Genomic DNA, 15,836 nt, shown 5'->3' with positions numbered 1-15,836 from the left:
GGAAGGAAGAAGAGGAAAAGAAAGCTAAAAAGAGGTAACAAATCTTTACAGTGAGGATTATTTCCACCTCCTTAGTATACATGGTTGACAGGGGTGCTCAACTCAGACATTGGCTATCCAAATGTGTGGGCTACAAAGGTACAAAGTGATTGGCTTACAAGCTTTCAAGAGGAAACATAGTTTCAGAGGGTATGGGGGAAAGTAGAATCTTCACTGAGTATTTTCCAATGTATCTGGACAGGGCTGGTGAAAGGAAATGGGGATAAGACTCTTGTGATTCAATAATTAATGATTGCTGTCAGGATTGATTGTGAGTGTTACAAATGTAAAGGTAGACATTTTGTAACAAAAGGAGGGGAGTGGCTCATCTTGCAATCCAGGAGCAAAGGACCCTGGGACCATTATGGGAGAAGAGCTGAGTGTGGGACCCTATGCAGAGAAACAATGACACCAGAGATGGAGTCAGAGATGATGACATGAAGAGATGGAGCGCCTGTGGATTCTGGACTCGGGGAGGGAGAGGGTCTCTGTAATGATGGTCAGGGGGCAGGCTTGATGTTTGATGATGCATGCAGGGAATTATAATCATTGCAATGAAACTAAACAAGATAGGATGGATGTAAAGCTAATGTTCTCCCATGTAAATTATCACATAATTCACAATAAAAACGTAAAAAAATAAAAATTGATTTTTGTTTAGGTATTGGGAGTTCAAGGGGTATAGTCTAAAGCAATTACAAATTTTCAGCCCTGTTTACTGATAAATATGACTGATATAGACAGATATTTCTGTAGTATAAGCTAATTTGAGGAAAGGTAACATTCAGTTTTACACATTTTTTATTATTTTACTGAAAGTGGGGACAGTGACTTGTCTACAATGAAACAAAAATATGTCAACATACCTATTCATATAATTTAGGAAGGTTTTTGAAAATACTTATATGAGTGTCAAATTGGTTTCTCTACTTCAGAGCTGAAATGAAAATTACAGTTAGAAATAAAAGTGCCATTTTACTCAATGGCAATAGTTTCTAATCATTATTCATTGTGTAACTATTGTTCTGGTTTGATAGAACAATTATTTCTATTCAAATTCCCCTTATAGTGGTAGTTATTCAGGATTCCAATATTGTTACATATTTGACAAGGTTTGCAGGTCAAAAAATACATAGTGAAGAGCTATATTTTAATAACTATGAGTCAACAGGAAACCTTCCATTTTAGAAAATAAGATGCTGGTCAGGAAGATAGGAATAGATTGTGGCAGTTCCATTACACAAACATTTCTAAACCTGAATAATTTACTTGGAGACAAAACAAAACAAAAGAACTGTGTTTAGGAATATACCTTAACTATTTATCAATCATCCAACACATCTATGTGTTCTCCTCTAGTGAAGGAATCCTTATGGTGCAATGGATAGATAATCAACAGGTTGTCAGTTTGAATCCATCAGTAGCACTGCAGGACAAAGATGAGGCAGTCTGTTTACATAAAGATTCACAACCTTGGAAACCTTGCCCTGGTGTAAAAATGGCATTAACCAATCCTCCTATAGCACTCTACTCCACAGGGTTAAATCATTCATTGAAATAGCCACACAGAACTCAGATGCACAGTTATGGGGTTTATTAGGGAAGAAACAGGTTATAATTCAGTTGGAAATGTTCAGGAAACAGTTCTTCCACTCGGCTATATGACTCAACCCAAAGGTGTTCAGTTCTGGTTTAGTGAGTCAGCAAACCTAGCTCTCCAATTATGTTCCTGGAGGCACTTCACTACAAAAATAAACTTTCAGCTCAAAGTATTCAGCTTTATTTTTCTCCAATGGTCAGGAAGTTCACTTGTTCTATGGCTCTTGATTCTTCACTTGTTGATTCTGATGCCACAGCTCTGTCTCCTGGGTTGAGGAGGTTCAATATGCAGGTATCTAAGGGTCAAAAGGACATGCTCCTTTCCTGGCTCTTCTTCCCTTCTGGTAGTGAAATCCCCTCCTTTCATGTTTCTGATATGGTTAATCTTACACATGTAAGAGATTCAAGGTCTTACAATCATGATTAACCGTTTTATTATTGACAGTAGAACCATAAAATTCATCAGCATCTCTCTCAGGTTCTCTGAATGAGAACCATAAGGAAAAGTCATTTGGTGGCAGTTACAAAAACATGGTTAGGAAAGTCATTAAATAATTAATTGCACCACAAATGGAAACCATGCCCAGTCTTGTCATTATGAGTTAGAATCAACTCAACATCAGTGAATGTTTAGGATCAATAAAGAGTGGAGGAAATGAAGAAAAATCATTGCTAGGATAAAGAACTTATTCTTGTGGAAGAGTGCTCTTAATGTCTCCAGAGAGATGCTTATTTAGTTACCTAATTAAATCATTACCAATATCTCCAAGTAGCAATACTTTTCTAAATATAAATACCAATATACTCTTCAAAGTTTCTAGCGGGTTGAAGTGAATTTTAACAACAGCAACTTAATAAAAAAATTTATGTGTGTGTGTGTGTATGTGTGTGTGTGTGTGAGTGGTTTAAGAATAGGGACATTTCAAGCATTGCATTAGCTGATTAATAAATTGATTAATTTATTCTGAGGATATTGGTATCTCATTATTTTACTTTTTTCTAAAGAACATATATGTTTCATTTAAGAAGCCCAGGTAATGTAGTGTATTGAGTTGACCTGATAACTGCAAGGTCAGTAGTTTGAATCTACCAGCAACTCCACAAGAGAGAGATGAGGCCTTTGTTCCCATAAAGATTTACAGCCTCAGAGACCCTATGCAGGGTTGCTGAATCAGAACTGACTCCACAATACACAACCACCACCAATATATGATTCATTTACCTTTTTAAAGGTAGCAATTTCAGGATGGTCTTGAGAAATGTTTCTCTCCATCCCCCAGACTGCTGGCTTTCTGTTAATAAAGATTGGATTGGATCTCTCCCTGTCTCTGTGATTGACCACCGTGACAACTGGCAAACCCTTGTTTCGGTTTGCAACATTTCTGGCGACCATGCTCAGGGACTTCAAGAACTTCTCTGGTAAGTAGTATTACTAGTAAAGGGATTTGGTCTCCATTGTGGGTGATATTGCTTGCTGGGAGGCCCATTGGCTGCCTGGACAAATGAACCCAGGAGCACAGTAAGCAAATACTCCAAGCAGTGTTGCCAAGAATCTTTTTCTTGGGAATCTTCAACCCTGTGTCTCTTATACTCATTGTCACCTTCACTTTTGAGATCCCCTTGCTTTATTCTGGGTGTGCACATTAGGGCACGGTAGGCAGGAAGTAATTTCCTTAAAGTGTCCCTTCTGTTTCTGTTTCTGTTAAGATTAACTTCTGTATCTGAAAAATGGGAGTATAGGCCTCAATCCCAAAGAAAAGCCCTGTAGGGAGTAATTCTGTCTGCTGGTTTCTGTATGGGTACCCTCCTGTGACATAAAAGGGAATGGTGTTTTACTGTATGATCAATGTGCTATCTAGATTATGGGAGGGAAAATCTTTGGATGGATCCTTAATTTACTGCATCATATTATAGCTTGAATTATTTAACCGTTGTGTCAGATTGCCTAGCTGTTTGTAAAATAATTTTGTTTTTGTTTTTGTCCTGTGTTTATGTTTAAGAAACTGAAAACAACCTGGAATTCCAAGAGTATGTAGTTTATGTCACATATAATTAATGCATTTATGCTGCCAATATGAAAGCCATGCTGAGGAAAAATGAATACAGACAAGTGTTAGGTGAAAAAAGTGAAAAAATAGAGCTCTAACTAGGCCAATATGTGAATATATAAAGAAATTAATGATTGCTTTCTTTGTGAAAGTAGGTTTTGATTGTAGAATTGCCTTATTATGACTCCTGGTGCACCAGCTGCTGCTTGTAGGGTAAAGTATAGCCTGATCTAGTGAACCAGCCCGGCCTTATTCAGCTGTGGAGGAAAGCAGTTTGGAAGTGATTTCTCTATACTATGCCCTTCAGTGGACCCATTTTGGTCAAGGGCTATCCAAAACAGAGGCAGGGCCATACCCACTCCACAGATGTTCACAGGATTGAACACAGAAGGGCAAGTAGCAGGATATTACTGGGTACATACTCCTTTCTCTACCTTGGACTTGTTAAATAGGAAAAAATCAATTTCTTATTATTAAGATGTTGCTTTTGGGTGCCATGGACTGTGTTCCAACTCATGGTGACCCTGTGTGGGGTTTCCAAGGAGTGGCTGGTGAGTTAGAACCCCTGACCTTGCAGTTCGGATGTACTTTGTGGTCCAGTGCATTGACCCACAGTGACGCACCAGGATGACCCAACCAAAATGGCAAATGTAATAACCACTATTTTTGCTACTCATAATCCTAATTGGACAGATATTCAGGCTTTGTTGACCCTGCTCCTGACCAGTGATGAAAGAAGGCTGGTCTGAGATAAGGCACAGGATGAAGCAGCACACATTCGTGGAGAAAAACCCAAATGGGACCCTGGTTCCCGTCAAGGCAATCTCTCCAACTGAGTGAAACTGAATCTAAATGACAAGGCCTACCATTACTAGAATACTATAAAAGGTGCATTCTCAGAGGTCTAGAGAAGGGAGTTCCTAAACAAAAGATCCTGAACATTGTACAAGCAGTTCAGCAGAAGCCAACTGAGGACTGACCCCTCAAAAGTCCTTGAATGAATCTACCAGGTATACTGTAAGTATACAGAACTTGATCCTGAGAACTCAGCAAATATCTGAATGGTTAACATGACTTTTATCTCCCAAAGCACCCCCGATATTAGAAAGACACTGTAGAAATTTGACAGGGAAATTGGCATGAATCCATTCCAGCTGGTCACATCTCCTTCAACATTTTTAACAGCTGAGAGCACAAGAAATCTCAGATTGTTACTGTCTTCCTAAAGACCACTAGAGGTAAGCCTGTGGGGCCCCAGGGAGGACCCATCAAAGGAAAGAGAGCTTTTAGTAAGGACCAATGTGCTTATTTCAAAAAACCTGGACACTGAAAAAATGAATGTTCAAATTTCAGGGGATGATCTGGAAGAAAAAGCTATCCTCCAACTCAACAGATGGCTGAACAAGCTTCATTGTTTGCAGAAGACTGATGGTGCCAGCAGGTATCGGGGTCTAATATGATTTGGCATCAACCTCTGCCATCTCTATTCCCCCCTACCCCAGGGACATCAGCTGAAAATAACAATGGGGGGTAGATTGTGGATTTTTGGTGGACACTGGGGCCACTTATTCAGTGGTAAGTATGCCTCTGAATTTCCCATCATTTTGTCCAGTGATGGTGACAAAGATTTCAGTGAGGCCTGAGGACAAGTTCTTCCTGAAGCCTCTAGACTGCTTCATTGGGAAAATGACTGCCTGGTACCCTTACTGGGCCAGGACCTTCTTCCATAGTTGCATGTTCAAATAACCTTTCTTCCTGAAACCAAAAGTCTGCAGATCGAGTTTTCTCATGAATATGCCCAGCAATTATTGATTCAAACTCCAGAAACCAGTCACATTGGCCTGAGGAGACTGACAATCAGATAAACCCCTCATGTGAACTAGCAGAACTCTGGGGAATGTCAGTAAGCATCCCCTGCTGAGGTCTCATTGAAGCCTGGAAGCTGACCATTCTACAGAAACCAATATCTTCTCAGGAAGGAGACTGAGAAATTCATTCTGGTCAGCCCATCGCTGTCCCTATCAGGTCATCTCCCTGCTGCAATAGCAGGGAAGCCTATGGCTCATGACAGGATGGATAAGGCAATACCAGGTTATTTTACTGGACAATCTAAATGTTACTCTGAGAATTATAGGGCGACTAAAACCGTCATCTTCCTCCCTAATGTGGCAACTGACGGGCTGAACTATGGTTGTATAGAAATCATTGACTAAGTATTTTCCAGCCAACTTGACTTGTTTGGCCAACCCTTACATCCGATTGACTAGACGTTGTTCATGGATAGAAGTAGTTACATAGAGAAAGGGACTAGGAGAGTAGGGTGTGTGATGGTAATCTCACAAGATCTAGTGGAGGCAGTAGCCCTCCTGCTGGGTACCTCAGCTCAAAAAGTCAAACTGATTGCACTGACGAGGGCATTAGAATTGTTGGCAAGTAAGACTGTGAATGTGTACTCACAGGACTTCAGTTGGACTGAGGCAGGTGGATTTGAGACAGAGGTTAAAGGATGAAAAGTGAATGACAATGGAACTGTTCCTGGTTCTGAGAGGTTAAAAGCTAGAAAACAAGTGAATGGCAATAGAATGGTTCTGATACTGTGAAAACTAGCCCCTGCTTTTCTTAAACGAGTCCATGAAATGACCCACTATGGGAAAGAGGCCCTGACTTGATTCATTAGTTCCTGGCTCCAGGGTAAGAAATTAAAAAAAAAAAAAAAAATCACTCAGGATGTTAGTTCTAACTGTTTTACCTGCCTCAAGAACAATCCCAAGACAGGCTGTCCTGCACCAATATCAAGGTAACCCACCCCTTGAAAATTGGCAGGTCGATTTCATGCAGATGCCCCCCAAGCTGAGGAACTAAAGATTTGCTGTTTTTGTTTTTGTAGATACCTTTTCTGGTTGGGTAGAAAATTTCCCCACCCAAACTAAGAGAACTTCAGAAGTATTGAAAATCCTCTTGTAGGATATTGTTTCCAAGTTTGGTCTTCCAAAGTGTCCAAAGTGACAACGGAGCAGCAAACACCTACAGATGAAATAGAGATTGCATTCAGCATGGAGGTTCCCACTCTGGAAAAGTGGAGAAAATGAACCATACTCTAAAGAAACAAATGGTAAAACTGTCAGGAAATTTATCTGCATTGGGACCAGGACCTTAGACCTGTTCTGAATTCAGGTAGCCCCCAGAAGCAGGCTTAAATTGAGCCTTTATAAAATTGTATATAGTAAACCTTTCCAGGCAGCTTCCCTCAACCCTTTACCTGATCTCAACCAAGATTTGAAGGTACAGTGGTATACATAATACCTCCATCATGTACTTTCTATTATTCTTAAAATTTGCTCTTCCCAGGTGTGATTCCTCCCATACCTGTAACCTGACCCTTTCTAGCTTGGAGATCATGTTCTGCTCAAAATGTGTCAAATGGACCTGATTCCCAGTTTGAGGAGAATCCTGGGAGATCCTGCTGACTACCCTCACTGTTCTCAAACTCGTGGTCCTCAAGACCTGGACTCAACACACACAAATCAAGAAAAATCCTGGACAATAATGGGCCATGATTTCTTCCTATGACCTCAAGCTGTGATTAAAGCTGCATTAAACTTTATCCTGCTATAGGTTGAACACTCAGATCTAATCCTCTATTGCTGCAGTGAAAATGCTTAGGTATACCTGGGCAAGCATGCCATGAATATGTTTGATTTTTATTTGAAGAGGGATTGTATGTTGAACAATCCTTTACTTCTGCCTTATTGACGTTAGAACTTTTGTAACAGCTCCAGCAGGGTAGCTCCTAACTTTACTAGGGTAGGGTGTGGGGAGGAGAGGCGCTGTACATTTGTAAGACTCACCACCTTCCTACCCCAGAGACAGGATCTGACTGATGGACGTCATCACTAGTGCTCCCCCACTTGATTCTGTATTGATCTATATCTGTTCAGTGCAGCTGAGCGTGTGATCTTACCCCTTTTTGTAAAGCTTACTATAGTCTTGACCCTAAATGTGAAAATCACATTGCTGTGGTAAAGACTCTTGGTGTCCAAGACACTGCCCTAAGTGTCAGGGCTTCTTTAGAGCAGATAATGAAAGTTATTTGTCTTAGTTACCTAATCAAAAGTAAGCTACCCATGTTAATGGTGAGGGTCAGGTTTTTATCATCATACGAATTTTCACATGTTAATGTAAAGGTTGTTATATCAACCTTTGTAAAACTTGTTGTTTTTCATGACCTAAACTTAGTTCTTTTGATCCGAGGAGCAATGTCCAGGATCAAAGTAACTATTTTCATTTGAATCAAATTTCATAGAAATGAAATCTAAAAAATAAGAGTGGGGAATGATAGCATGGCTCTACTGAACTAAACAAAATGGAGTCAGTTTAGTAATAAGTCTCAAATGAGGATCCTGCAAATGAGAAGGTTTATAAAATAGCTAAGGTGACATTAGGGTCCCAGAAGGAGAACAGGTCAAGGAGAATAGGATGTGCTTAAACCCACACATACAGCTATCTCATGAATTAAGCAGGTGAGACCCTAAAGGTAAAATGTTAAAGGAAGTTTGTTGTTGTTGTTAGGTACTTAGAGTCAATTCAGACCCATAGCGACCCTTCATAGGGTTTCCCAGGAGTAGCTGTTGAGCTTGAACCGCCAACCTTGCAGTTTAAACAGCTTTGCAGTCTGGCACATTAACCCACAGCACCACACTTAGTGATTTATTATTTCGTTTTCCCAAAGAATGCTATCTTGATTTTAGGATAGATCCAAATGTAACTTACCCCATATAATGTGGCTGTTCTATGTAATGGACAAAACAGTCTTGAGAAATTATTGTCTCAATCCTTCAGACTTTTGGCTTTCTGTTAATAAAGCTTGGATTGGATCTCTAAAGAGAAAAAAAAAAAAACACAGTAATTTTATAAGCCATGCAAATGTCAAATGTCAAAACTGCTTTTTTTTTTTTTTTTTCCAGTAATAGTAAAATTTTATTCATGTACTCTAAGTTGCTTCCTATAGTGATGGATCTACTAAATTAATGGAAAATGTGGCTTAATATTTAATCATATATTTCATGAAGTCACCAAATTTATCTTTAGCTCATTTATTCTCATCAAATTCTCAACCTAATTAGCTAATTTGTGGGCTTTCTGTACAACTTTGACTTGAACTATAACAGATTTCCCTGCTTGAAAATATCTGAAAACTAAAAATCAGTCAGGACTACTAGTTGAAAATATCAGAAATCAGGTTTTACTAATTCTGGTAGCCAGCTTTTGACATTATTGTCACTTACCCGTAATTCCTTATTATCAGCACCTTTGTGTGATAGGTTCCCTCTCATATTGAATAAAGCTGACTTCTGTAACTGCTGAAATGATGGAATATAATTTCTGATGCTAGATCATAGAAGGCAGTGCTATTTCTATCTTATTCATTTTTGCCCTAGAAGAAGCTAACTGTAGTGCATAAGGACATTCAAGCAACCTTATGAAGATGTCCAAGTGATAAAGTATCGAGGGATCCTACCAACATTTGGAGATCTAGTGTGGGTCTATAGGATAGACCGCATTGTTGATTTGAACTGTGAGGTCGGCCGTTCAAACCTGCTAGCTTCTCCTTGGAAACCCTATACAGGGTCACTATGAGTTGGAACTGACTCAGTGGAACTTAACAATAGCAACAACACCCCACATCTAGTGAGAAACTCAGGCCTCCTGACAAGAGATTCTTGAGAGCAGATCCTACAACCCTAGTCAGTTCTTCATGAATAAATCCCTGACTGAATTCAATAATGCAGTATCAAGAGAAATCCAAGCAAAAACTCAGCTACCCTGCTTGTAAATTTATGACCCATGGGATTGTGTGAGACAGCAAATCTTTATTATGATTTTAAATTGCTATTTGTGGAGACAGTTTGTCATACTACAATCTTCAGTATGGACTAAAACTCAATGTAAAGAAAACATAAATCCTCACAACTAGACCAGTAAGTAACATCATGATAAACAGAGAAAAGACTAAAGTTGTCAAAGATTTCACTTTGCTTGAATCCACAATCAAATCTAATGGAAGCAGCAGTCAAGAAGACAAATGCATTAGGCATATTTTCTGCAAAAGTCTTCTGTAAAGTGTTAAAGGCCAAATATATCAGTTGAGGACTAAGGTGGATCTGATCCAAGCCATGGCACTTTAAATCACCTCATATACATGTGAAAGTTAGACAATGAATAAGGAATACCACAGAAGAATCTATGTGTTTGAATTATGATGTTGGTAACAAATATTGAAAGCGCCATGGAGTAGAACAAACAAATCAGTCTTGGAAGAAGCATAGTCAGATTAGTCTTTAGAAGCGACGATGGTGAGATTTTCTCTCATTTTTTTGGACATATTATCTGGGTGGCTCTGTCCCTAGAGAGGGACATCAATAGTGGGGAGGATCAGCAATAAAAAGGAAGACCTCTAACAAGAAGGATTGACACAGTGGCAGTAATAATGGACTCAAACACAACAATTGTTAGAAGGGCAGAGGACTGGGCAATGTTTCATTCTGTAGTAAATAGGGCAGCTAGTAGTTGGAACCAACTCATTGATACCTAAAAACAACATACCAATATAAGTCTCAAATAATTTATTATAAAGATATTGGTAACAAATTATTTTTGGGGAATTGGAGGTTCAGGTTCAAGCCATATCACAGTCACATAGCACTGATTCAATAACAGCATCATCATGGTCTTTGCTGTCATCAGCCTTGCTCCTCTTGATGTCCCAGGAACTCAGTTTTCCTACAAACAATGTTATAATTTAAGAGAGCTTTTTGTGACTTTTTCCTTTGATTCTTTCACAGCTGAAATAGAAACTGGGAAAGTGAATATCTGGCATTAGAGTTGCTAGAGTATCAAGTGCAGGCATTTCTTACTACCAAGGTTTATTTTATGGAAAAAATTTCTATGTATTTAAAGAGTGGCCAGAAACTGAGCAGTTAGAATGCATATGTTTGGTAATAAATCTCCATTTCAATTAGAATAAATGCAAACACCTTTCAACACTCCTCTGTCAGTTTGTTGCACTGTGGTGGCTTGTGTGTTGCTGTGATGCTGGAAGCTATTCTACCAGTATTTTGAATGCCAGCAGGGTAACTCTTGGTGGAGAGATTTAAGCTGAGCTTCCAAACTAAGACAAATTGGAAAGGAGAGATGAACTAATTCCAAACATTTAGCCATTAAACATCTTATGAACAGCAGTGAAATACTGTTAGGTAGCAACATAATGCTGAATATTGAAAAACAATTAATAGCACCAGGATGTTGTCAGATATAGTGTTGGAAGATGAGACCCACACTTGGAAGACACTCAAAATATGATTGGGAAAGAAATTATATCCTTACAGTAGAATTCACCATTATAATGCAAACCTTCATTTGCTGATGATGTGCAACTTAAAATAAAGAGAAACAGCTGTGAAAATCCCTTAATAATTGGAACATGGGGTGTACTAAATATGAATCTAGGACAACAGGGAATTTTCAAAAATGAAATGGAGCTCATAAACATTGATATCTTCAGTATTAGTGAGCTAAAATGGACTGGTATTGATCATATTGAAATGGACTGGTATTGATTATAGTGAGAAAGACAAATTGAAAAGGAATGGTGTGATATTCATCATTAAAAATAACATTTCAAGATTTATCTGTCTTGAATGCTATCTGTGAAAGTATAATGTCTATAGACATACAAAGAAGACCTGTTAATGCAAAAATTGTTTGAATTTATGCATCAACAATTAAAGTTAGTGAGGATGAATTTGAAGAATTCTATTAACTAATTCGGAGTCCTGGTGTGGCACTGTGGGTTAATTCGCCAGACTGCAAAGCCATTTGAACTGCAAAGTTGGCAGTTCAAGCTTACCAGCTGCTCCTCAGAAACCCTATACAGGGTTGCTATAGGTCAGAACTGAATCGACAGCACTTCACAACAACAGTATTAACTAATTAAATCAAAAAGTGATCAAACAGGGAATTAAGATATATTAATAATTGCTGGTGATTGAATGCAATGATTGGAAACACAGAAGAATGATCAGTAGTTGGAAAGTTTGGCCTTGATGATAGAAATGATGCTGGTGATCCCATGAGAGAATTGTGCAAGCCCAATGATTTCTTCATTGCAAATAACTTTATTAAGCAACATAAAAGATGATTATACACATGGACTTCACTAGATGGTGAATACACAGAAATGAAACTGATTGCATCTATGGGAAGAGACTGCAAAAAAGCTACACATCATTAGCCAAAACCAGCACAGGGGCAGGCTGTAGAATAGACCATCAATTGCTCATATGCCAGTTTAGGCTGAAGCTGACTATAATTGAAACAATTCCACGAGAGCCAAAATATGACCTTGATCATATTCCACCTGAATTTAGAGATCATCTGAAGAAAGATTTGATACATTTTTCACTGATAGACAAAAACCAGAAGAGTTGTGGGATGACATCAAGACTATCATACTGGAAGAAAGAAAAAGGTCATTAAGGAGGGCTAGAGCTGAGAGCAAAGTGTCCAGCTGATATGAAGTGAAAGGAGACACACAAGAATGCCCAAACTTGTATAAAGTACTCATTTGACCTAGCTTTGATGACTTAATGATCAGAACTCGACCAGAGAAACATTTTTAAAAAATTGATAAAGGAAACAAATATAAATTACTACAATTTCATTAATTTGACTTATACTTAAGAAGGATGTAGTAGCTCAAAATAACAAGTGAGAGGAAAGGAATCTCCACATCAAGGATCAATCCTATTCCCTCTATATACAGGGTTGATAGGGACAGGCAACTTAGACATTGGCTAAATTGCACCCTAAAAGGGTGGGGGGGCTACAAAGGCATGCAGTGACTGTCTTACAAGTTTTCAAGAAGTAGTTCAGTTAAGTAGTTCAGTTTCAGAGTGTGTGGGAAAAGGCAGAATCCCCACTGAATAGTTTTCATATTGACAAGACAAGTCTGGTGAAAGGAGATGGGGATAAGATTCTTATGATTAAATAGCGAGTAATTGTTATCATAACTAATTGCAACTGTCACAACTGTAAAGGTAGAAGTTTGGTAACAAAAAGTGGGGAGGGGGGAGTGATTAAAGTCAAATATTACAACAAAATGTGCAAAGATCTGGAGTCAGAAAACCAAAAAGGAAGAGCACGCTCAGCATTTCTCAAGCTGGGGGGAATTGAAGAAAAAATTCAAGCCTCAACTTTCATTATTAAAGGATTCTATGGACAAATTATTGAATGATGCAGAAAGCATCAAAAGAAGATGGAAGGATTACACAGTCATTGTACCTACCAAAAGGAAATGCTTAATGTTCAACCATTTCAAGAGACAACATATGATCAAAAGCCAATGATACTGAAGGAGGAAGTCCAAGGTGCATTGAAGGAATTAGCAAAGAACAAGGCACCAGGAATTGATGGAATAAAAATTGAAATGTTGCAAGAAAGTGAGGCAGCACAGGAGGCACTCACTCATCTATACCAAGAAATTTGGAAGACAATTATCTGGCCAACTGATTGGACAAGATCTGATTTGTGCCTATTCCAAAGAGAGGTGATCCAATGGAATGTGGAAATCATCAGACAATATCTTTGATATCCCATGCAAATAAAGTTTTACTAAAGGTTCTGGCGAGTTTCCAATTGCTGGGGTTATGGAGATTTTCCTGAAACCTGAAATTACAGAATTACGGGGGGAGGGGGGGGGCAGTCTCTTGGTTTAATAAAGACTTAAGTTTTCCAAAGACCAGAAGATTAAGCAGGACTTTATTCAGTACTACTTGGGGATAGCTGCAATGCCATTTTGTTGATCAGGCACATTGTCATTCATTCCAGACTCTTGATAAGGAGATAAGGGCAGAATTGACTCTTTGACTGCCTCCTGCTGATTTGGGGGCATAGATGGGGGTGGTCTGCAACAGAAGAGCAGTTGCCACCTGATCTTTCGCAATGGCAGTGAGTTGGCCTGCAAGAAATCTTTGGAAAGAATTTATTATATGAGGCAGGAATACAGCTCTGGGGCAAAGGAAGAGTAGAGGTGCTGAGGAGGATAATAACCAAGGGAGGAAATTTTGGATGAGCCACAAGCTTGGAGAATTGTTGGAATTCAGCCTTGCTGCTTTTTCTTTTAATCTCATTATAATATCTTGGACTAGGCCTGATTTGTTCACAAAAAAAACAGCATTCCTCATTGAGAAATATGCAAGTGCCTCCTTTTTCTGCTATAAGTCTGGGACTCTTTGATTTTGGAGAACTACTCTTGCTAAGGGTCAATCTGATCTTGAATTTGGGATAGTTGTAGAGACTTTATGCAAACTTTCTCATAGGGAGGAGGATAGAGTGGCTGAGACTGAAATTCCTGCTACTCCAGTTCCTATGCCTGCTATGATTCCTAGTCTGATAAGTTGTAAGGCATATGTGTTTCAGCTCAAGGGGGTGTTTACTGGGACTAATGTAGGTTGGTCTTCAAAAGAATAGATTATGGGTGGGGATACGTATGCTAGGGTGCATGTACCAGTCCAATTAGTAGGTAGGCAAATGTAAAGAGTCTTTCCACATAGGAAAAATACTCCTTGGTGAGGGTTAATACATCCTTGGATTTGGAAAGTTAAGAGAATGTTGGGGCCTGTCTGCATATGCTGCTCTTATACATGCTTACAGGGAAGTTTCTAAGTGGGCTGCTCTTAAGGGCTGAAGGAGGATGGAGTCATCGAGGCTGTAGTTGTGGAGGTTGGAGTTGTGGCTTGCTTCTAGCACTAACCTCTGTGTTTGAGTATGCAGAAATAATTGAGTGTTATCAATGGGTAACATGTGACAGTCTCTTCTAACTTTGGGACCTATTGCCTTGAGGCACATGTTGAATAGTGGGTAGTCAGTGGATGTGAGGTGTCTGGAGTATTGTAAGGTTGTTGTAGATATTACTGGTGATATAATATGAGAGGGGTGAGAAAATCTTAGGGGTTAAGTGACTGATGTTTCTACCCATGTTCGTAAGGGGGCTGGAGTAGCTGAAAAAAAGTGATGAGGTAGAGGCTAAGCAAATCCAACATGTATCATTAATGTGTTGTGGTAGAGTTTGGTATAGGAGGGAGGCTGAGAAGTCTATTAAATGTTTAATTGGTGATGGGTGAGGGTTGATTGGAACAGGATGAAGACTAAGAGAGTGAGAAGGAAATTTGGGTGGTGGAGGGATGAATGCATGACAGAAGGGTGTAGCAGTTTGGGATAACTAGAAAAGCAGGAGAGGCAACTTGATTAATCCAACAGAGGTTTTGTTGTTGTTGTTATGTGCCATGGAGTTGGTTCTGACTCATAGTGACCCTGTACAACATTTCCGAGGCCATAAATCTTTATAGGAGCAGAAAGCCTCATCTTTATCCTGCAGAACAGCTGGTAGTTTCGAACTGCTGACCTTGCGGTTTGCAGCCCGATTAGTAACCACTACACTGCCAGAGCTCCTTCACAGAGGTGTTACACAAGTCTATATGTCCCATTGGGTTTTCGTACTGGGAGAACAGGAGTGTTGTGTGGAGAATGGGTAAGTATGAGTCTGTGGGCTACAAAGAATCAGGAAACAATGGGTGGAGGTCATGGGGACCCTCAGAACTAAGGGGGTATTGAGGGACAGCGATTTGACACACAAATCTTTTAATGAAATTTTTAATAGGGGTGTGGTGATGGGAAATGACAGGAATGTCAGTATTCCAAATTATGGGATGATTTGGTGAAGTTTCAAGGGGGTTTACACAGGGACCAGGTATCTGTGCTAGTAAAAGTTAGGGGTGACTGTCTCGTAGAAATTCAAAATGTATTACAGCTCCTAAGTTGTGTAAGATATCACATCCTAAAAGAGGACTGGGGCATTGGGCATTACTAAAAAATAATGTTGTTGTTGTTGTTAGGTGCCATCGAGTTGGTACAGACTCATAGTGACCTTATGCACAGGAGAATGAAACACTGCCTGATCCTGGGCCAACCTCACTATAATTGCCACGCTTGAGCTCATTGATGCTGCCATTTTTCCAATCCATCTCACTGGGGGTCTTCCTCTTTTTCTCTGACCCTCTACCTTACCAAACATGATATCCTTCTCCAGTGATT

General features: G+C 39.3%; 1 pseudogene; it reads left to right on the top strand.

Annotated features, from left to right (window-relative positions):
• The first annotated feature begins 3,029 nt into the window (after positions 1–3,029).
• The window catches only part of LOC102820517, a 37,924-nt pseudogene continuing 25,117 nt past the window's right edge, over positions 3,030–15,836 (top strand).

This window comes from Chrysochloris asiatica, unplaced genomic scaffold, assembly GCF_000296735.1.
Source record: "Chrysochloris asiatica unplaced genomic scaffold, ChrAsi1.0 scaffold00651, whole genome shotgun sequence".
Lineage (NCBI taxonomy): Eukaryota > Metazoa > Chordata > Mammalia > Afrosoricida > Chrysochloridae > Chrysochloris > Chrysochloris asiatica.
The sequence above is the reverse complement of the archived record's forward strand: the minus strand, read 5'-3'. Positions and strand labels throughout refer to the sequence as shown.